Here is a 24,959-nt window from a genome sequence, read left to right on the forward strand (position 1 = left end):
ACCTGTGAATGCGACCGGGTAGTTGAGTTCTATACAGAAGACGTTGGCTAGCTGTTGGCTAGCTAGCAGAGTCACCTACGTTAAGGACGACAAATAGCTGGCTAGCTAACCTCGGTAAATTAAGATAATCACTCTAAGACTACACACTCTAAACCTAAACAACACAATTATCTTGGATACGATGATACGAAGACAGCAAAGACAGCTATGTAGCTAGCTAACACTAAACTAATCAAGTCGTTCAGTTGAGTGTAATAGTTTTCCCAGTGCAGCTAATCAGTGGACGTTAGCTAGCTGGCTAGTGAAGACTACGTTAGGACGGCGAAATACGATAATTACGCAATTATCTTTGATACAAAGACGGCTATGTAGCTAGCTGAGAAGAAATTGCTAGGATAAGACAAATCAAACCGTTGTGATATAATGAAATATAATGAAAAAGTTATACTACCCGTTGGAGCGACGTGCAGATGCGACCACTCGCTCCAACCGGAACCGGAAACCAATGTTACTGTAACTGTAGACTCCAGTCTACTGGCGTGTTTACTAATGTTACTGTAACTGTAGACTCCAGTCTACTGGAGTGTTTACTAATGTTACTGTAACTGTAGACTCCAGTCTACTGGAGTGTTTTCTAACGCTACTGTAACTGTAGACTCCAGTCTACTGGAGTGTTTACTAATGTTACTGTAACTGTAGACTCCATTCTACTGGAGAGGGTACTAACGTTACTGTAACTGTAGACTCCAGTCTACTGGGGAGGGTACTAATGTTACTGTAACTGTAGACTCCAGTCTACTGGAGTGTTTACTAATGTTACTGTAACTGTAGACTCCAGTCTACTGGAGTGTTTTCTAACGCTACTGTAACTGTAGACTCCAGTCTACTGGAGTGTTTACTAATGTTACTGTAACTGTAGACTCCAGTCTACTGGAGAGGGTACTAAAGTTACTGTAACTGTAGACTCCAGTCTACTGGGGAGGGTACTAAAGTTACTGTAACTGTAGACTCCAGTCTACTGGAGAGGGTACTAATGTTACTGTAACTGTAGACTCCAGTCTACTGGAGAGGGTACTAACGTTACTGTAACTGTAGACTCCAGTCTACTGGAGAGGGTACTAATGTTTCTGTAACTGTAGACTCCAGTCTACTGGGGAGGGTACTAACGTTACTGTAACTGTAGACTCCAGTCTACTGGAGTGTTTACTAATGTTACTGTAACTGTAGACTCCAGTCTACTGGAGTGTTTTCTAACTCTACTGTAACTGTAGACTCCAGTCTACTGGAGTGTTTTCTAACTCTACTGTAACTGTAGACTCCAGTCTACTGGGGAGGGTACTAACGTTACTGTAACTGTAGACTCCAGTCTACTGGAGTGTTTACTAATGTTACTGTAACCATAGACACCAGTCTACTGGAGTGTTTTCTAACGCTACTGTAACTGTAGACTCCAGTCTACTGGAGAGGGTACTAAAGTTACTGTAGCCTTAGACTCCAGTCTACTGGAGTGGGTACTAAAGTTACTTTGTGTACTGTAAAGTGGCTGTGCGCTCCTAGGCTGTCTCTCCTCTCCTCAGACAAACACCGTTATTTATGAGCATTTATTCATGAGATTTATTAAAGGAGAGGAAAGTGAGAGAAATTGAGGTCAGCCACCTCTTTAGAGCGGGTTCCTCAGGGGAGAGCTGTAAACAAAGAGGAAGGCTGTGTGTGAGAGTCAGAGTCCTGCTCTGCCCCCGTAGATACCATGAACAAACTTTACAGCACTCAGATACAGGCCAATTAACAGGCCAGGGAAGTGAAGTGCAGCTCTCAATCACTCTGTGTGTGTTGTCTAAGTGTTTTATCTACTGGGTGTTTGACTGCCTTCTACATATACTGTGAATGAGAACAGCTCAGGTGTTGAATGTGCTTGAGGAGGACAGTACGGATATTTAACGTGTAGACCATGGAGTAGAGTTCTGGTTGAAGACCGATGCGGGCCGACAGACCTACACCTATAGATGTAGACAGACAGTCAGTGGTGTGTAGCTTGGCCCATGCTCTAGTCCAGTTGGACCCAACCAGACTCACTATTTCTTGTCCAGGCAGAGTAGAGTAGCGTATGATGAGAACCTGCTGGTCAGAACCTGCTGGTCATGATTGACTGTAGCCATGCGCTCAGGATGAACGGAATCAATCACACAGGACAGGGATCAATAGACAGCCACTCACTCACTCACACACACACACACACACACACACACACACACACACACACACACACACACACACACACACACACACACACACACACACACACACACACACACACACACACACACACACACACACACACACACACACACACACACACACACACACACACACACACACACACACACACCAGTGTCAGGGTTGGCCTGCTGCTCCCTCAGTGATTTCTGAAAGCCTCTCCTCTCCACTTCACACAACTACTGTACCACTGGGGCTACGGCATTTACCGCATTCTCACTGTGTCTTTTTGTGTGTGCCGTGTGTGTATGCATGTGTTGTGCGCACACACTCTCTTAGTTAATGGTGTGTGTGCATGGAGAATACACGGGTGTATCTGTAGCAGTCCTCAGAGGACGACTGTTAGTCAGACTGTATGTCTCTCCGTATTTAAATCTCCCCCAGCAGAGAGAGAGCAGTACAGCAACATGAGGCAGAGTGATAAATCTACTAACCTTTCCTTTATTCCTCAGGGCCAACCCAAGATGGATGTGCCTCTAATCTTCCCTCCTATTTATATGGGGAAATGTATAAATATACAAATCATATCACTTTTCACGCTTTGTAAATCCACAAATACAGACGAGAGATTATGTAATGGGTTAAAAATGGTGCCTCGTGGCCTGGTTTGACATAATGGATGAATTAGTTAAAGATAAAGTGTGTGTGTATGCCTGGGAATATACATTTAATTGTGTGTAGCACAATAATAAACATAATTATCTGTTGTTTATAGTGCCTGAAAGGAGACTAAAATAGACATCAGAACGCTAATCAACTGTAAAGAGGACTGTGTGCTCCTGTTGAGTTGTGAATTAGACCCTCAGTACAGATGGGGCTGCAACACTTTAGTCAGTGATACAGTAAGTTAACCATTAAACCATTAAATTGAGTAAACCCACGATTATAGCTGGTTGTTCCATGGTTTATACAGCATATTATTAAAGCTGGTTGTTCCATGGTTTATAGAGTATATGATTAAAGCTGTTTGTTCCATGGTTTATACAGTATATGATTAAAGCTGTTTGTTCCATGGTTTATACAGTATATGATTAAAGCTGTTTGTTCCATGGTTTATACAGATTAAAGCTGGTTGTTCCATGGTTTATACAGGTTAAAGCTGGTTGTGCCATGGTTTATACAGGTTAAAGCTGTTTGTTCCATGGTTTATACAGATTAAAGCTGGTTGTGCCATGGTTTATACAGGTTAATGCTGGTTGTTCCATGGTTTATACAGATTAAAGCTGGCTGTTCCATGGTTTATACAGATTGAAGCTGTTTGTTCCATGGTTTATACAGCATATTATTAAAGCTGGTTGTTCCATGGTTTATAGAGTATATGATTAAAGCTGGTTGTTCCATGGTTTATACAGTATATGATTAAAGCTGTTTGTTCCATGGTTTATACAGTATATGATTAAAGCTGTTTGTTCCATGGTTTATACAGTATATGATTAAAGCTGTTTGTTCCATGGTTTATACAGTATATGATTAAAGCTGTTTGTTCCATGGTTTATACAGATTAAAGCTGGTTGTTCCATGGTTTATACAGGTTAAAGCTGGTTGTGCCATGGTTTATACAGGTTAAAGCTGTTTGTTCCATGGTTTATACAGATTAAAGCTGGTTGTGCCATGGTTTATACAGGTTAATGCTGGTTGTTCCATGGTTTATACAGATTAAAGCTGGCTGTTCCATGGTTTATACAGATTAAAGCTGTTTGTTCCATGGTTTATACAGATTAAAGCTGGTTGTTCCATGGTTTATACAGATTAAAGCTGGTTGTTCCATGGTTTATACAGGTTAAAGCTGTTTGTTCCATGGTTTATACAGATTAAAGCTGGTTGTTCCATGGTTTATACAGGTTAAAGCTGTTTGTTCCATGGTTTATACAGATTAAAGCTGGTTGTTCCATGGTTTATACAGATTAAAGCTGTTTGTTCCATGGTTTATACAGGTTAAAGCTGTTTGTTCCATGGTTTATACAGATTAAAGCTGGTTGTGCCATGGTTTATACAGGTTAATGCTGGTTGTTCCATGGTTTATACAGATTAAAGCTGGCTGTTCCATGGTTTATACAGCATATGATTAAAGCTGGTTGTTCCGTGGTTTATACAGTATATGATTAAAGCTGGTTGTTCCATGGTTTATACAGTATATGATTAAAGCTGTTTGTTCCATGGTTTATACAGTATATGATTAAAGCTGGTTGTTCCATGGTTTATACAGTATATGATTAAAGCTGTTTGTTCCATGGTTTATACAGTATATGATTAAAGCTGGTTGTTCCATGGTTTATACAGTATATGATTAAAGCTGTTTGTTCCATGGTTTATACAGCATATTATTAAAGCTGGTTGTTCCATGGTTTATACAGTATATGATTAAAGCTGGTTGTTCCATGGTTTATACAGTATATGATTAAAGCTGGTTGTTCCATGGTTTATACAGTATATGATTAAAGCTGTTTGTTCCATGGTTTATACAGTATATGATTAAAGCTGGTTGTTCCATGGTTTATACAGTATATGATTAAAGCTGTTTGTTCCATGGTTTATACAGTATATGATTAAAGCTGGTTGTTCCATGGTTTATACAGTATATGATTAAAGCTGTTTGTTCCATGGTTTATACAGTATATGATTAAAGCTGTTTGTTCCATGGTTTATACAGTATATGATTAAAGCTGTTTGTTCCATGGTTTATACAGTATATGATTAAAGCTGGTTGTTCCATGGTTTATACAGTATATGATTAAAGCTGGTTGTTCCATGGTTTATACAGTATATGATTAAAGCTGTTTGTTCCATGGTTTATACAGTACATGATTAAAGCTGTTTGTTCCATGGTTTATACAGTATATGATTAAAGCTGTTTGTTCCATGGTTTATACAGTATATGATTAAAGCTGGTTGTTCCATGGTTTATACAGTATATGATTAAAGCTGTTTGTTCCATGGTTTATACAGTATATGATTAAAGCTGTTTGTTCCATAGTTTATACAGTATATGATTAAAGCTGTTTGTTCCATGGTTTATACAGTATATGATTAAAGCTGTTTGTTCTATGGTTAATACAGATTAAAGCTGGTTGTTCCATGGTTTATACAGATTAATGCTGGTTGTTCCATGGTTTATACAGATTAAAGCTGGTTGTTCCATTGTTTATACAGATTAAAGCTGGTTGTGCCATGGTTTATACAGTATATGATTCAAGCTGGTTGTTTCAATGTTTTATACAGTATATGATTAAAGCTGTTTGTTCCATGGTTTATACAGTATATGATTAAAGCTGTTTGTTCCATGGTTTATACAGATTAAAGCTGGTTGTTCCATGGTTTATACAGGTTAAAGCTGGTTGTGCCATGGTTTATACAGGTTAAAGCTGTTTGTTCCATGGTTTATACAGATTAAAGCTGGTTGTGCCATGGTTTATACAGGTTAATGCTGGTTGTTCCATGGTTTATACAGATTAAAACTGGTTGTTCCATGGTTTATACAGATTAAAGCTGGTTGTTCCATGGTTTATACAGATTAAAGCTGGTTGTTCCATGGTTTATACAGATTAAAGCTGGTTGTTCCATGGTTTATACAGTATATGATTACAGCTGTTTGTTCCATGGTTTATACAGATTAAAGCTGGTTGTTCCATTGTTTATACAGATTAAAGCTGGTTGTGCCATGGTTTATACAGATTGAAGCTGTTTGTTCCATGGTTTATACAGTATATGATTAAAGCTGTTTGTTCCATGGTTTATACAGTATATGATTAAAGCTGGTTGTTCCTTGGTTTATACAGTATATGATTCAAGCTGGTTGTTTCAATGTTTTATACAGTATATGATTAAAGCTGGTTGTTCCATGGTTTATACAGTATATGATTAAAGCTGGTTGTTCCATGGTTTATACAGTATATGATTAAAGCTGGTTGTTCCTTGGTTCATACAGTATATGATTCAAGCTGGTTGTTTCAATGTTTTATACAGTATATGATTAAAGCTGGTTGTTCCATGGTTTATACAGTATATGATTAAAGCTGGTTGTTCCTTGGTTCATACAGTATATGATTCAAGCTGGTTGTTTCAATTTTTTATACAGTATATGATTAAAGCTGGTTGTTCCATGGTTTATACAGTATATGATTAAAGCTGTTAGTTCCATGGTTTATACAGTATATGATTAAAGCTGTTTGTTCCATGGTTTATACAGTATATGATTAAAGCTGTTTGTTCCATGGTTTATACAGTATATGATTAAAGCTGTTTGTTCCATGGTTTATACAGTATATGATTAAAGCTGTTTGTTCTATGGTTAATACAGATTAAAGCTGGTTGTTCCATGGTTTATACAGTATATGATTAAAGCTGTTTGTTCCATGGTTTATACAGTATATGATTAAAGCTGTTTGTTCCATGGTTTATACAGATTAAAGCTGGTTGTTCCATGGTTTATACAGGTTAAAGCTGGTTGTGCCATGGTTTATACAGGTTAAAGCTGTTTGTTCCATGGTTTATACAGATTAAAGCTGGTTGTGCCATGGTTTATACAGGTTAATGCTGGTTGTTCCATGGTTTATACAGATTAAAGCTGGCTGTTCCATGGTTTATACAGCATATTATTAAAGCTGGTTGTTCCATGGTTTATAGAGTATATGATTAAAGCTGGTTGTTCCATGGTTTATACAGTATATGATTAAAGCTGTTTGTTCCATGGTTTATACAGTATATGATTAAAGCTGTTTGTTCCATGGTTTATACAGTATATGATTAAAGCTGTTTGTTCCATGGTTTATACAGTATATGATTAAAGCTGGTTGTTCCATGGTTTATACAGTATATGATTAAAGCTGGTTGTTCCATGGTTTATACAGTATATGATTAAAGCTGTTTGTTCCATGGTTTATACAGTACATGATTAAAGCTGTTTGTTCCATGGTTTATACAGTATATGATTAAAGCTGTTTGTTCCATGGTTTATACAGTATATGATTAAAGCTGGTTGTTCCATGGTTTATACAGTATATGATTAAAGCTGTTTGTTCCATGGTTTATACAGTATATGATTAAAGCTGTTTGTTCCATGGTTTATACAGTATATGATTAAAGCTGTTTGTTCCACGGTTTATACAGTATATGATTAAAGCTGTTTGTTCCATGGTTTATACAGTATATGATTAAAGCTGTTTGTTCTATGGTTAATACAGATTAAAGCTGGTTGTTCCATGGTTTATACAGTATATGATTCAAGCTGGTTGTTTCAATGTTTTATACAGTATATGATTAAAGCTGTTTGTTCCATGGTTTATACAGTATATGATTAAAGCTGTTTGTTCCATGGTTTATACAGATTAAAGCTGGTTGTTCCATGGTTTATACAGGTTAAAGCTGGTTGTGCCATGGTTTATACAGGTTAAAGCTGTTTGTTCCATGGTTTATACAGATTAAAGCTGGTTGTGCCATGGTTTATACAGGTTAATGCTGGTTGTTCCATGGTTTATACAGATTAAAGCTGGTTGTTCCATGGTTTATACAGATTAAAGCTGGTTGTTCCATGGTTTATACAGATTAAAGCTGGTTGTTCCATGGTTTATACAGGTTAAAGCTGGTTGTTCCATGGTTTATACAGATTAAAGCTGGTTGTTCCATGGTTTATACAGATTAAAGCTGGTTGTTCCATGGTTTATACAGTATATGATTACAGCTGTTTGTTCCATGGTTTATACAGATTAAAGCTGGTTGTTCCATTGTTTATACAGATTAAAGCTGGTTGTGCCATGGTTTATACAGATTGAAGCTGTTTGTTCCATGGTTTATACAGTATATGATTAAAGCTGTTTGTTCCATGGTTTATACAGTATATGATTAAAGCTGGTTGTTCCTTGGTTTATACAGTATATGATTCAAGCTGGTTGTTTCAATGTTTTATACAGTATATGATTAAAGCTGGTTGTTCCATGGTTTATACAGTATATGATTAAAGCTGGTTGTTCCTTGGTTCATACAGTATATGATTCAAGCTGGTTGTTTCAATTTTTTATACAGTATATGATTAAAGCTGGTTGTTCCATGGTTTATACAGTATATGATTAAAGCTGTTTGTTCCATGGTTTATACAGATTAAAGCTGGTTGTGCCATGGTTTATACAGGTTAAAGCTGTTTGTTCCATGGTTTATACAGATTAAAGCTGGTTGTTCCATGGTTTATACAGGTTAAAGCTGGTTGTGCCATGGTTTATACAGGTTAAAGCTGTTTGTTCCATGGTTTATACAGATTAAAGCTGGTTGTGCCATGGTTTATACAGGTTAATGCTGGTTGTTCCATGGTTTATACAGATTAAAGCTGGTTGTTCCATGGTTTATACAGATTAAAGCTGGTTGTTCCATGGTTTATACAGATTAAAGCTGGTTGTTCCATGGTTTATACAGGTTAAAGCTGGTTGTTCCATGGTTTATACAGATTAAAGCTGGTTGTTCCATGGTTTATACAGATTAAAGCTGGTTGTTCCATGGTTTATACAGATTAAAGCTGGTTGTTCCATGGTTTATACAGTATATGATTACAACTGTTTGTTCCATGGTTTATACAGATTAAAGCTGGTTGTTCCATTGTTTATACAGATTAAAGCTGGTTGTGCCATGGTTTATACAGATTGAAGCTGTTTGTTCCATGGTTTATACAGTATATGATTAAAGCTGTTTGTTCCATGGTTTATACAGTATATGATTAAAGCTGGTTGTTCCTTGGTTTATACAGTATATGATTCAAGCTGGTTGTTTCAATGTTTTATACAGTATATGATTAAAGCTGGTTGTTCCATGGTTTATACAGTATATGATTAAAGCTGGTTGTTCCTTGGTTCATACAGTATATGATTCAAGCTGGTTGTTTCAATTTTTTATACAGTATATGATTAAAGCTGGTTGTTCCATGGTTTATACAGTATATGATTAAAGCTGTTTGTTCCATGGTTTATACAGATTAAAGCTGGTTGTGCCATGGTTTATACAGGTTAATGCTGGTTGTTCCATGGTTTATACAGATTAAAGCTGGTTGTTCCATGGTTTATACAGATTAAAGCTGGTTGTTCCATGGTTTATACAGATTAAAGCTGGTTGTTCCATGGTTTATACAGGTTAAAGCTGGTTGTTCCATGGTTTATACAGATTAAAGCTGGTTGTTCCATGGTTTATACAGATTAAAGCTGGTTGTTCCATGGTTTATACAGTATATGATTACAGCTGTTTGTTCCATGGTTTATACAGATTAAAGCTGGTTGTTCCATTGTTTATACAGATTAAAGCTGGTTGTGCCATGGTTTATACAGATTAAAGCTGTTTGTTCCATGGTTTATACAGTATATGATTAAAGCTGTTTGTTCCATGGTTTATACAGTATATGATTAAAGCTGGTTGTTCCTTGGTTTATACAGTATATGATTCAAGCTGGTTGTTTCAATGTTTTATACAGTATATGATTAAAGCTGGTTGTTCCATGGTTTATACAGTATATGATTAAAGCTGGTTGTTCCATGGTTTATACAGCATATTATTAAAGCTGTTTGTTCCATGGTTAATACAGATTAAAGCTGGTTATTCCATGGTTTATACAGTATATCATTAAAGATGGTTGTTCCATGGTTTATACAGTATATGATTAAAGCTGTTTGTTCCATGGTTTATACAGTATATGATTAAAGCTGGTTGTTCCATGGTTTATACAGTATATGATTAAAGCTGTTTGTTCCATGGTTTATACAGTATATGATTAAAGCTGTTTGTTCCATGGTTTATACAGTATATGATTAAAGCTGGTTGTTCCATGGTTTATACAGCATATTATTAAAGCTGTTTGTTCCATGGTTTATACAGTATATGATTAAAGCTGTTTGTTCCATGGTTTATACAGATTAAAGCTGGTTATTCCATGGTTTATACAGATTAAAGCTGGTTGTGCCATGGTTTATACAGGTTAAAGCTGGTTGTGCCATGGTTTATACAGATTAAAGCTGGTTGTGCCATGGTTTATACAGGTTAAAGCTGGTTGTGTCATGGTTTATACAGATTAAAGCTGGTTGTGCCATGGTTTATACAGATTAAAGCTGGTTTTTCCATAGTTTATACAGGTTAAAGCTGGTTGTTCCATGGTTTATACAGATTAAAGCTGGTTGTTCCATGGTTTATACAGATTAATGCTGGTTGTTTCATGGTTTATACAGATTAAATCTGGTTGTTCCATGGTTTATACAGATTAAAGCTGGTTGTTCCATGGTTTATACAGGTTAAAGCTGGTTGTTCCATGGTTTATACAGTATATGATTAAAGCTGGTTGTTCCATGGTTTATACAGTATATGATTAAAGCTGTTTGTTCCATGGTTTATACAGTATATGATTAAAGCTGGTTGTTCCTTGGTTTATACAGTATATGATTAAAGCTGTTTGTTCCATGGTTTATACAGTATATGATTAAAGCTGTGTGTTCCATGGTTTATATAGTATATTATTAAAGATGGTTGTTCCATGGTTTCATACAGTATATGATTAAAGCTGTTTGTTCCATGGTTTATACAGTATATGATTAAAGCTGGTTGTTCCATGGTTTATACAGTATATGATTAAAGATGTTTGTTCCATGGTTTATACAGTATATGATTAAAGCTGGTTGTTTCAATGTTTTATACCATATATATTATTAAAGATGGTTGTTCCATGGTTTATACAGATTAAAGCTGGTTGTTCCATGGTTTATACAGATTAAAGCTGGTTGTTCCAGGGTTTATACAGATTAAAGCTGGTTGTTCCATGGTTTATACAGGTTAATGCTGGTTGTTCCATGGTTTATACAGGTTAAAGCTGGTTGTTCCATGGTTTATACATATTAAAGCTGATTGTGCCATGGTTTATGCAGGTTAAAGCTGGTTCTTCCATGGTTTATACAGATTAAAACGGGTTGTTCCATGGTTTATAGAGATTAAAGCTGGTTGTTCCATGGTTTATACAGGTTAAAGCCTGTTGTTCCATGGTTTATACAGATTAAAGCTGGTTGTTCCATGGTTTATACAGGTTAAAACTGGTTGTTCCATGGTTTATACAGATTAAAGCTGGTTGTTCCATTGTTTATACAGATTAAAGCTGTTTGTTCCATGGTTTATACAGATTAAAGATGGTTGTTCCATGGTTTATACAGATTAAAGCTGGTTGTTCCATGGTTTATACAGATTAAAGCTGGTTGTTCCATGGTTTATACAGATTAAAGCTGGTTGTTCCATGGTTTATACAGGTTAAAGCTGGTTGTTCCATGGTATATACAGATTAAAGCTGGTTGTTCCATGGTTTATACAGGTTAAAGCTGGTTGTTCCATGGTTTATACAGGTTAAAGCTGGTTGTTCCATGGTTTATACAGATTAAAGCTGGTTGTTCCATGGTTTATAAAGATTAACGCTGGTTGTTCCATGGTTTATACAGTATATTATTAAAGCTGGTTGTTCCATGGTTTATACAGTATATTATTAAAGCTGTTTGTTCCATGGTTTATACAGATTAAAGCTGGTTGTTCCATGGTTTATACAGGTTAAAGCTGGTTGTTCCATGGTTTATACAGATTAAAGCTGGTTGTTCCATGGTTTATAAAGATTAACGCTGGTTGTTCCATGGTTTATACAGTATATGATTAAAGCTGGTTGTTCCATGGTTTATACAGATTAAAGTTGGTTGTGACATGGTTTATACAGATTAAAGCTGGTTGTTCCATGGTTTATACAGATTAAAGCTGGTTGTGCCATGGTTTATACAGATTAAAGCTGGTTGTGCCATGGTTTATACAGATTAAAGCTGGTTGTTCCATGGTTTATACAGATTAAATCTGGTTGTTCCATGGTTTATACAGATTAAAGCTGGTTGTTCCATGGTTTATACAGGTTAAAGCTGGTTGTTCCATGGTTTATACAGTATATGATTAAAGCTGGTTGTTCCATGGTTTATACAGTATATGATTAAAGCTGTTTGTTCCATGGTTTATACAGTATATGATTAAAGCTGGTTGTTCCTTGGTTTATACAGTATATGATTAAAGCTGTTTGTTCCATGGTTTATACAGTATATGATTAAAGCTGTGTGTTCCATGGTTTATATAGTATATTATTAAAGATGGTTGTTCCATGGTTTCATACAGTATATGATTAAAGCTGTTTGTTCCATGGTTTATACAGTATATGATTAAAGCTGGTTGTTCCATGGTTTATACAGTATATGATTAAAGATGTTTGTTCCATGGTTTATACAGTATATGATTAAAGCTGGTTGTTTCAATGTTTTATACCATATATATTATTAAAGATGGTTGTTCCATGGTTTATACAGATTAAAGCTGGTTGTTCCATGGTTTATACAGATTAAAGCTGGTTGTTCCAGGGTTTATACAGATTAAAGCTGGTTGTTCCATGGTTTATACAGGTTAATGCTGGTTGTTCCATGGTTTATACAGGTTAAAGCTGGTTGTTCCATGGTTTATACATATTAAAGCTGATTGTGCCATGGTTTATACAGGTTAAAGCTGGTTCTTCCATGGTTTATACAGATTAAAACTGGTTGTTCCATGGTTTATAGAGATTAAAGCTGGTTGTTCCATGGTTTATACAGGTTAAAGCCTGTTGTTCCATGGTTTATACAGATTAAAGCTGGTTGTTCCATGGTTTATACAGGTTAAAACTGGTTGTTCCATGGTTTATACAGATTAAAGCTGGTTGTTCCATTGTTTATACAGATTAAAGCTGTTTGTTCCATGGTTTATACAGATTAAAGATGGTTGTTCCATGGTTTATACAGATTAAAGCTGGTTGTTCCATGGTTTATACAGATTAAAGCTGGTTGTTCCATGGTTTATACAGATTAAAGCTGGTTGTTCCATGGTTTATACAGGTTAAAGCTGGTTGTTCCATGGTATATACAGATTAAAGCTGGTTGTTCCATGGTTTATACAGGTTAAAGCTGGTTGTTCCATGGTTTATACAGGTTAAAGCTGGTTGTTCCATGGTTTATACAGATTAAAGCTGGTTGTTCCATGGTTTATAAAGATTAACGCTGGTTGTTCCATGGTTTATACAGTATATTATTAAAGCTGGTTGTTCCATGGTTTATACAGTATATTATTAAAGCTGTTTGTTCCATGGTTTATACAGATTAAAGCTGGTTGTTCCATGGTTTATACAGGTTAAAGCTGGTTGTTCCATGGTTTATACAGATTAAAGCTGGTTGTTCCATGGTTTATAAAGATTAACGCTGGTTGTTCCATGGTTTATACAGTATATGATTAAAGCTGGTTGTTCCATGGTTTATACAGATTAAAGTTGGTTGTGACATGGTTTATACAGATTAAAGCTGGTTGTTCCATGGTTTATACATATTAAAGCTGGTTGTGCCATGGTTTATACAGATTAAAGCTGGTTGTTCCATGGTTTATACAGATTAAAGCTGGTTGTTCCATGGTTTATACAGATTAAAACTAGTTGTTCCATGGTTTATACAGATTAAAGCTGGTTGTTCCATGGTTTATACAGGTTAATGCTGGTTGTTCCATGGTTTATACAGGTTAAAGCTGGTTGTTCCATGGTTTATACATATTAAAGCTGATTGTGCCATGGTTTATACAGGTTAAAGCTGGTTCTTCCATGGTTTATACAGATTAAAACTGGTTGTTCCATGGTTTATAGAGATTAAAGCTGGTTGTTCCATGGTTTATACAGGTTAAAGCCTGTTGTTCCATGGTTTATACAGATTAAAGCTGGTTGTTCCATGGTTTATACAGGTTAAAACTGGTTGTTCCATGGTTTATACAGATTAAAGCTGGTTGTTCCATTGTTTATACAGATTAAAGCTGTTTGTTCCATGGTTTATACAGATTAAAGATGGTTGTTCCATGGTTTATACAGATTAAAGCTGGTTGTTCCATGGTTTATACAGATTAAAGCTGGTTGTTCCATGGTTTATACAGATTAAAGCTGGTTGTTCCATGGTTTATACAGGTTAAAGCTGGTTGTTCCATGGTATATACAGATTAAAGCTGGTTGTTCCATGGTTTATACAGGTTAAAGCTGGTTGTTCCATGGTTTATACAGGTTAAAGCTGGTTGTTCCATGGTTTATACAGATTAAAGCTGGTTGTTCCATGGTTTATAAAGATTAACGCTGGTTGTTCCATGGTTTATACAGTATATTATTAAAGCTGGTTGTTCCATGGTTTATACAGTATATTATTAAAGCTGTTTGTTCCATGGTTTATACAGATTAAAGCTGGTTGTTCCATGGTTTATACAGGTTAAAGCTGGTTGTTCCATGGTTTATACAGATTAAAGCTGGTTGTTCCATGGTTTATAAAGATTAACGCTGGTTGTTCCATGGTTTATACAGTATATGATTAAAGCTGGTTGTTCCATGGTTTATACAGATTAAAGTTGGTTGTGACATGGTTTATACAGATTAAAGCTGGTTGTTCCATGGTTTATACATATTAAAGCTGGTTGTGCCATGGTTTATACAGATTAAAGCTGGTTGTGCCATGGTTTATACAGATTAAAGCTGGTTGTTCCATGGTTTATACAGATTAAAGCTGGTTGTTCCATGGTTTATACAGATTAAAGCTGGTTGTTCCATGGTTTATACAGATTAAAGCTGGTTGTTCCATGGTTTATACAGATTAAAGCTGGTTGTTCCATGGTTTATACAGATTAAAGCTGGTTGTTCCATGGTTTATACAGATTAAAGCTGGTTGTTCCATGGTTTATACAGATTAAAACTAGTTGTTCCATGGTTTATACAGATTAAAGCTGGTTGTTCCATGGTTTATACAGGTTAATGCTGGTTGTTCCATGGTTTATACAGGTTAAAGCTGGTTGTTCCATGGTTTATACATATTGAAGCTGGTTGTTCCATGGTTTATACAGGTTAAAGCTGGTTTTTCATGGTTTATACAGATTAAAGCTGGTTGTTCCATGGTTTATACAGATTAAAGCTATGCGTAATAACTGGATTGCATATAGATGTACTTATGCTATGTCAAAAAACGCTAGTCTTCTAATTGTTAAAATATTTACAAATGCCTTATTAAGACGTTAATAAGCAGAACATGTTGGAGAAAGACCTTTAGAGTAGTAGTTGATCTCTCTCCTCCATTGTCCTGTTAGTCCTGCTGTCCTCGTGTCTGTCTCTCCATCCATTGTCAGTCTTGTTTTAGTGGGGGAGGGAGCACGAGGCTGATTCCACTCTAAGCCCACAAAGGGATAATGCATGACTTATTTGTGCTGGGAAATTGGCGCACATTAATATTTATAGGTGTTTTTAAATCTCCCGTATGCATATGTAGTGGAGCATATAGCACCTCTAAGGTCAATTAAAAAATGTGCCATTATTTATCCTACCTTTAAAAGTCAAAAGTTATTCCAGTATATTTTCTGTCATAATGTTCATTAATTGACTCGGGGGTTGAAGAGGCTGTCAATCTATCTTAGATATCTTTATGCAGCCACTAGAATAAAGAGTGCTGCTGGAATAATGGTTATTTATTGAGCTAGTTCATCATGTCTATGCAAATCATGTCTATCAGAGTGAAAGAGTCAACATTTCTCATTAAGTGGAACATAATTGGGTGGTCCTGTAGCTCAGTTGGTAGAGCATGGCGCTTGTAATGCCAGGGAAGTGGGTTCAATCCCCGGGACCACCCATACGTAGAATGTATGCACACATGACTGTAAGTCGCTTTGGATAAAAGCGTCTGCTAAATGGCATATATTATTATTATTATTATTATAATTGGTCAGACCATCTGTTGGCCTCTCCATACTACTTTTGATAAGGGTTATTTCGCATGCGTGTGCCCTCAGCATGTGTGTGCCCTCAGCATGTGTGTGCTCGTAGCATGTGTGTGCCCTCAGCATGTGTTAGCCCTTAGCATGCGTGTGCCCTCAGCATGTGTTAGCCCTTAGCATGCGTGTGCCCTCAGCATGTGTTAGCCCTCAGCATGTGTGTGCCCTTAGCATGTGTGTGCCCTTAGCATGTGTGTGCCCTCAGCATGTGTTAGCCCTTAGCATGTGTGTGCCCTTAGCATGTGTGTGCCCTTAGCATGTGTTAGCCCTTAGCATGTGTTAGCCCTCAGCATGTGTGTGCCCTCAGCATGTGTGTGCCCTTAGCATGTGTGTGCCCTTAGCATGTGTGTGCCCTTAGCATGTGTGTGCCCTTAGCATGTGTTAGCCCTCAGCATGTGTTAGCCCTTAGCATGTGTTCCCTTAGCATGTGTGTGCCCTCAGCATGCGTTAGCCCTTAGCATGCGTGTGCCCTCAGCTTGTGTTAGCCCTTAGCATGTGTGTGCCCTTAGCATGTGTGTGCCCTCAGCATGTGTTAGCCCTTAGCATGCGTGTGCCCTTAGCATGTGTGTACATGTAATGTGTGTGGTGTACGAGTGCATGGTGAGTATGCCTGTGTGAGAACTCCACCTACACTGAGGAGACCACTAGTTTTTCTCTCCAGTTTGATGGGTCCTCTCTGTGAGATGAAAGGTGCAGGCCTGTCACAGCGACCCAGCACCAGAGAAGTGTACAGTGGCTCAGCTCAGCAGTGGAGTTGAAGAGCCACCTAGTGGCCAGGTTAGGGTACAGCAGGACAGCTCTCCTCCGCACCTCTTTTGGTGCGGAGGAGAGGCACCCTATTCCCTATATAGTGTATTACTTTTGAACCCAGATTGAGCCGTTTTAGAGCCATGGCCACGAGTCCATCGTGGCTTTAGAGCCATCGCCAGCAGCATACCACCCTGTATATCACTGCTGGTTTGCTTCTGAAGCTAAGCAGGGTTGGTCCTGGTCAGTCCCTGGATGGGAGACCAGATGCTGCTGGAAGTGGTGTTGGGGGGCCAGTAGGAGGCACTCTTTCCTCTGGTCTAAAAAAAAAAGAAGAAATATCCCAATGCCCCAGGGCAGTGATTGGGGACACTGCCCCCAATAGGGTGCTGTCTTTCGGATGGGATGTTAAACGGGTGTCCTGACTCTCTGAGGTCATTAAAGATCCCATGGCACTTATCGTAAGAGTAGGGGTGTTAACCCCAATCTGGCCCTCGAACCATCACGGTCACCTAATAATCCCCAGTTTACAATTGGCTCATTTGTCCCCCTCTTCTCCCCTGTAACTATACCCCAGGTCGTTGCTGCAAATGAGAAAGTGTTCTCAGTCAACTTACCTGGTAAAATAACAGATAAATAAAAATGAATCTGTTCTAGTCAGTGAATTGGTGTCTATGGCCGGTACACCAGTATGCATGGTGTAGGTCTATTGTATGGTGCTGAGAGCAAGTTTTAGTCAGTATAGTTGTAGACTGGGAGGTTTACTGCTTGTTTTAGTTAGAGATGTTGACATGTATTGAAGGCCAGTGTCATTTAGTGGAGAGGTACTGAGAGGTGCTCTAGTGTAGACTGCAGACAGGAAAGAGGCATTGCGATGGATGGATGCCCATTGATGTGGATGAAAGGATGATGACTCTGTCTCTCTCCCCTTCTCTCCCATCCACCCCTCTCTCTTCCTCTCTCCCATCCATCTGTTTTTTTTTATCTGTCACTCTCTCTAGGGGTGTGTGTGTGTGGTGGTGGTAGTGAAGTGTATCTTTCATCTTCTGTACAATACAGTACTCTGTCTTTGATGGGGTTTCATGTCCTGTTGCGTTGACAGGGTGTCTGTCGGGGGGGAAGCGTTTTTCTATGTAGACGTTCAGACACGGCGGAGACGCTAGGCCACCTGGGACTCCACGCCGCCTGCCTGCCGTTACACAGGACCGCAACACGCTCATTAATGTCTATATTTGCCTTCGTTTGGGGCTATTTTTACACTGCCAATGATCTTTTGAACGTGTCTGAGTTGCCGTGACGATCTGTCACTACTGTACGCCCAAGCTGATAGTGCAGACCAAAGAGTGATAAACTGCAATGAAACAGAAACACACTCAGAGAACACACACACAAACACACAGTCGGATACAGGTAACACACACTGACAACGACACTCTGACTAGACGTATAAAACAGTGGTGTAGATAAACAGACTGACGGGTGCAAGAAAAGTACTGCAAAGGAAAATACACATTTTAGTATAATAGCTCATTTTCAGTCTGGTAGCCTCATAGCCTGAGGGACCGGTCTGACATGTAACCGTGGTCATGCAAAACAACCCACTCTCTCATTGTCCTGTTTAATTGCTACATCATTAGGTTGTAAAAGGCTGAGTTGAGTGTGTGGTTCCTCTGTGCCTCCCACCGTGTCCCTCTGAGAAAACAAAGAACTGTGCCTGGCTTTCATCTTCATCTCCTCTCCACACACACACACACACACACACACACACACACACACACACACACACACACACACACACACACACACACACACACACACACACACACACACACACACACACACACACACACACACACACACACACACACACACACACACACACACACACACACACACACACACACACACACACACACACACACACACACACACACACACACACACACACACACACACACACACACACACACACACACACACACACACACACACACACACACACACACACACACACACACACACACACACACACACACACACACACACACACACACACACACACACACACACACACACACACACACACACACACACACACACACACATTTCACATTTCACATTTCACATTTCACACATTACACACACATGCATGTAAGCACATAACATACTATACACACAAGCCATGTGCATGCAAACCCCTCCACCCCGTACATAGACCTACGTTCTGTTTATACTGTACTGGATGTACTGTACCCAGAGGAAATGTTTTGATCAGACACAAAGGTAGAGATGGAGCAAGAGTGATAGGAAAAAAGAGAGCGGTAAAGTGGAGTAGAGTGTGAGTAAGTGGCAGCTCCTCCACCAGCTCCTGCGCCCGCTCCGCCAGATCCTCCTCCCGCTCCGCCAGATCCTCCTCCCGCTCCGCCAGATCCTCCTCCCACTCTGCCAGCTCCTCCTCCCGCTCTGCCAGCTCCTCCACCAGCTCCTCCACCAGCTCCTCCTCCCGCTCTGCCAGCTCCTCCTCCCGCTCTGCCAGCTCCTCCACCAGCTCCTCCACCAGCTCCTGCGCCCGCTCCGCCAGATCCTCCTCCCGCTCCGCCAGATCCTCCTCCCGCTCTGCCAGCTCCTCCACCAGCTTCTCCTCCCGCTCTGCCAGCTCCCCCTGCTCCTCCTTCCACTCAGGCAGCTCCGCCAGCGCCTCCGTCTGCTCCGCCAGCTCCTGTACTCGCTCCGCCAGCTCCTCCTCCCACTCCTCCAGCTCCGCCAGCGCCTCCGCAAGCTCCTGCACTCGCTCCGCCAGCTCCTCCTCCCACTCTTCCAGCTCCGCCAGCGCCTCCGCCAGCTCCTGCGCTCGCTCCGCCAGCTCCTCCTCCCCCTCCGCCAGCTCCTGCGCCAGCTCCTGCACCCACTCCGCCAGCTCCTCTTTCCTCTCAGCCAGCTCCTCCGCCAGTTCCTCCGCCCGCTACCCCAGCTCCGCCAGCTCCTCCTCCAGTTCCACCTGCTCCTCCCCCCACTCCTCCAGCTCCTCCCCCCACTCCACCAGCTCCTTCCCCGCTCCGCCAGCTCCTGTGCCAGCTCCTGCGCCCGCTTCGCCAGCTCCTGCAACCGCTCCGCCAGCTCCTCCTCCCCCTCCGCCAGCTCCTGCGCCAGCTCCTGCACCCACTCCGCCAGCTCCTCCTTCCTCTCAGCCAGCTCCTCCGCCAGTTCCTCCGCCCGCTACCCCAGCTCCGCCAGCTCCTCCTCCAGTTCCACCTGCTCCTCCCCCCACTCCTCCAGCTCCTCCCCCCACTCCACCAGCTCCTTCCCCGCTCCGCCAGCTCCTCCGCCCGCTACACCAGCTCCGCCAGTTCCGCCTGCTCCTCTGCTGGCTCCTCCACCCGCTCCGCTGGCTCCTCTGCCCGCTCCTCTGCCCACTCCTCTGCCCACTCCGCTGGCTCCTCTGCCCGCTCCTCTGCCCACTCCGCCAGCTCCTCCGCCCGTTCCGCCAAAGCCTGTCAAAGTAAGGGGCCAAACATTGACTATCAAGGGCTGGCCAAATTAAATCAACAATTAACCATCCTGTCTGTCACAATCTTGCTAAGTAAATTAACACTTCATTGCATGCTGAGTTGTGCTTGTGAGTATCACTGTTGGCGGTGGTGGAGGGAGCTAGTTATGTAGATCTGAATAACAGAAGAGCTGGCAGTATTACAGAGAATGGAGTGATGGTAGTACTGCCTAGTGCATCAGTATAGAGTAGAGAGCTACAGGACAGTCCAATGGAGTCAGGGCTATGTGCTGTATGTTTGTACAGGGACATTGCATCCTAATTGTTGATCTTGCTTTTATCACTTGCACAGGCAGTTGACTTTTAGCTAGTTGTATTGTGTGTGGAGTTTGATGTCAGTTTTACTGAGCCCTAACATGATATACTACAACCGGTGTCATACTGTGGTTAACGGTGTGTGTCTAGTTGGAACCGTGGTAGTGGTGTGCGTGCCGTGTGTGTACAGTGCTCTGAAGCCTCAGGCTTGGCCGCTCCTTGATGCTTAGCATCATCTCTCTCTCGCAAACTCATACACAGATACACTTGGGTACACCCATCTAGTACCGGGTCAGGTCCCCCTTTGCCTCCAGAACAGCCTGAATTCTCGGAGGCATTGCCTAATTGGTGTCAAGGGACATACTTGTGTGCCAGGAAGACATTGCCTTATCTGACAAATCCCGGTTCCTGTTGCGTCATGCTGATGGCAGAGTCAGGAATTGGTGTCAGCAGCATGACTCCATGGCCCCATCCAGCCTGGTACAGGCTGGTGGTGTAATGGTGTGGGGAATTTTTTCCACTCCTCAATTGTCTAGTGTTTGTGATCGCGTGCCCACTGGAGCCACTTCTTCTTGAACCCGGTGTGGTCGTCTGCTCCAATAGCCCGTCCGTGCGTTCCGAGATGCTGTTCTGCAGTTCTGCATACCACTGTTGTAATGCACAGTTATTTGCCTGTTTGTGGCCTGCCTGTTACCTTGCACGATTCTTGCCATTCTCCTTCGACCTCACATCAACGAGCTGTTTTCACCCACAGGACTGCCGTCCTGCGTGAAAAGCCCAGGGGGCCGACCGTTTCTGAGACACTGGAACCGGCGCGCCTAGCACTGATTATCATATCACACTCAGTCACTTAGGTCACTCGTTTGGCCCATTGAATTGAACAGTAACTGAGTGCCTCAATCCCTGTATGCCTGCATTATGTAGCAGGTCACTCACTGCCACTTGACTCACTGTCTGTAGGAGCGGACCATTTTCGTGAACTGGGTGGTGTACATAATAAACTGACCCGACAGTGTAATACCCCGATACTACATTAGCATACATTATCATGTTTATTGAAAGACATTCTCTGCAGGGATACTTTCTTAGACACATACCACTCTGTTGTGAGGGTGTAGTAGGTAAGGTGGTTAAGGAGGAACATGAATGGAGAACTCATTCAGATAAGCAGTTTGTTCATCGTCTGTAAAGCATAGTTTGTGAAGAAAAGCCTTGTTTGTGAAGAGCCACTTGTTAAAGACGTCCTTTAGCCATTTTTGGACTTTTACTGTTGAAAAGCAATATCCTAAGTGTAAGTACAGTAAAGTACACACACTAAAGGGTAGAAAAAGATACATGTTTTGAGCAATATAGTGTTTTTTAGGCACAACTGCAAAGTCCAAGGAGTAGGGCATTCACTGTGTTGGTTTGATGGGAATCTGTGATGTCATTGTCTTCACCTCTTGCTTGAGGAACAATAGAGGGGCAATAGAGGACAAAAGAGGAAACCCAACCCCCCCCCCCACTTGTGCTATGTCATGACTTACCTGGACCACCTATTGAGATGCACCTTTTGTTAAGTAAATCAGGTGTTCCGGAAACACAATTGGTATTTAAATCTGAGTGGGAGCCAATGTGCAATTTGGCGCATGTACTGTACACACAGAAACACTTTCTCTCCCTCAAAACCCACACACACACACACACACACACACACGCAGACAGATGCTAGCTATAATGGGCTTTTTCCTCTGTGCTCTCTCTCTGACCTCTGTTTAGTTGTCCAGAGAGAGATAAAGCTGATGAGCAGCCCATTATTACTGCCTGGCCAGGTCACCACCTCACCTCTCGGCCTGTCAACACACACACATCTCAATCAGCAGCCACTGTGTGTGTGGGTGTGTGTGTGTGTGTGTGTGTGCGCAAGTGCCTTAGTATGTACATGCTGCATATGTGTGTACTTGAAACAAGGTTTTTTAAAATGTAGTTACCTTCAGTTAAATTACTGGTCCTTAAACTAACAGAGAGGCAGCTATTAAAACTGAAATAAAACCTCAACTTAGTGTTGCAGGGTTTTATCAGATACTAAAGGACACTGACTGATACTGGCCCAGCAGGATCAATATAACAGCTGTTTTATAGATCTGTCTGAACTACACTACAGATGTGTGATAATAACTCTATTGGGTAGCGGTCTGGACACCTTGATGGTGCCCTCTAGCAGCTGCAGTGGGGAGTTGGGTCTGAATAAGGACACAGTCATAAAGCAGTTCACATGTTGTGCCGACTGTGGCCGAGTCAAAATGTATCTTTGACCTCTGATCCTTGGGGGTCGTCAGCAATGCTTTATTGGCATGACAACTTCTTACCTCTCCTTCGCTCCCACCTCTGACTGTTCCCTCTCTCTCCTTCCCTCCCACCTCTTACTGTTCCCTCTCTCTCCTTCCCTCCCACCTCTGACTGTTCCCTCTCTCTCCTCTCCTGATTGTGTTCTCTCTCTCCTTCCCTCCCACCTCTTACTGTTCCCTCTCTCTCCTTCCCTCCCACCTCTGACTGTTCCCTCTCTCTCCTTCCCTCCCACCTCTGACTGTTCCCTCTCTCTCCTTCTCTCCTGATTGTGTTCTCTCTCTCCTTCCCTCCCACCTCTTACTGTTCCCTCTCTCTCCTTCCCTCCCACCTCTTACTGTTCCCTCTCTCTCCTTCCCTCCCACCTCTGACTGTTCCCTCTCTCTCCTTCTCTCCTGATTGTGTTCTCTCTCTCCTTCCCTCCCACATCTTACTGTTCCCTCTCTCTCCTTCCCTCCCACCTCTGACTGTTCCCTCTCTCTCCTTCCCTCCCACCTCTGACTGTTCCCTCTCTCTCCTTCCCTCCCACCTCTGACTGTTCCCTCTCTCTCCTTCTCTCCCACCTCTGACTGTTCCCTCTCTCTCCTTCCCTCCCACCTCTTACTGTTCCCTCTCTCTCCTTCCCTCCCACCTCTGACTGTTCCCTCTCTCTCCTTCTCTCCTGATTGTGTTCTCTCTCTCCTTCCCTCCCACCTCTTACTGTTCCCTCTCTCTCCTTCCCTCCCACCTCTGACTGTTCCCTCTCTCTCCTTCCCTCCCACCTCTGACTGTTCCCTCTCTCTCCTTCCCTCCCACCTCTGACTGTTCCCTCTCTCTCCTTCCCTCCCACCTCTGACTGTTCCCTCTCTCTCCTTCCCTCCCACCTCTGACTGTTCCCTCTCTCTCCTTCCCTCCCACCTCTGACTGTTCCCTCTCTCTCCTTCGCTCCCAGCTCTGACTGTTCCCTCTCTCTCCTTCGCTCCCAGCTCTGACTGTTCCCTCTCTCTCCTTCCCTCCCACCTCTGACTGTTCCCTCTCTCTCCTTCCCTCCCACCTCTGACTCTTCCCTCTCTCTCCTTCCCTCCCACCTCTGACTGTTCCCTCTCTCTCCTTCTCTCCTGATTGTGTTCTCTCTCTCCTTCCCTCCCACCTCTGACTGTTCCCTCTCTCTCCTTCCCTCCCACCTCTGACTGTTCCCTCTCTCTCCTTCTCTCCTGATTGTGTTCTCTCTCTCCTTCCCTCCCACCTCTGACTGTTCCCTCTCTCTCCTTCCCTCCCACCTCTGACTCTTCCCTCTCTCTCCTTCCCTCCCACCTCTGACTGTTCCCTCTCTCTCCTTCCCTCCCACCTCTGACTGTTCCCTCTCTCTCCTTCCCTCCCACCTCTTACTGTTCCCTCTCTCTCCTTCCCTCCCACCTCTGACTGTTCCCTCTCTCTCCTTCTCTCCTGATTTTGTTCTCTCGGTCCTTCCCTCCCACCTCTGACTGTTCCCTCTCTCTCCTTCCCTCCCACCTCCGACTGTTCCCTCTCTCTCCTTCCCTCCCACCTCCGACTGTTCCCTCTCTCTCCTTCCTTCCCACCACCGACTGTTCCCTCTCTCTCCTTCCCTCCCACCTCCGACTGTTCCCTCTCTCTCCTTCCCTCCCACCTCTGACTGTTCCCTCTCTCTCCTTACCTCCCACCTCCGACTGTTCCCTCTCTCTCCTTCCTTCCCACCACCGACTGTTCCCTCTCTCTCCTTACCTCCCAACTCCGACTGTTCCCTCTCTCTCCTTCCTTCCCACCTCTGACTGTTCCCTCTCTCTCCTTCCCACCTCTGACTGTTCCCTCTCTCTCCTTCCCTCCCACATCCGACTGTTCCCTCTCTCTCCTTCCTTCCCACCTCTGCTGTTCCCTCTCTCTCCTTACCTCCCACCTCCGACTGTTCCCTCTCTCTCCTTCCTTCCCACCTCTGACTGTTCCCTCTCTCTCCTTCCCTCCCACCTCCGACTGTTCCCTCTCT

At 41.8% G+C, this 24,959-nt stretch overlaps 1 pseudogene; it reads left to right on the forward strand.

The window, feature by feature from the left end:
* The window catches only part of LOC124006000, a 181,360-nt pseudogene that overhangs the window by 97,421 nt on the left and 58,980 nt on the right, over nt 1–24,959 (forward strand).

Source organism: Oncorhynchus gorbuscha, linkage group LG19, assembly GCF_021184085.1.
Source record: "Oncorhynchus gorbuscha isolate QuinsamMale2020 ecotype Even-year linkage group LG19, OgorEven_v1.0, whole genome shotgun sequence".
In the NCBI taxonomy this organism is placed as follows: domain Eukaryota; kingdom Metazoa; phylum Chordata; class Actinopteri; order Salmoniformes; family Salmonidae; genus Oncorhynchus; species Oncorhynchus gorbuscha.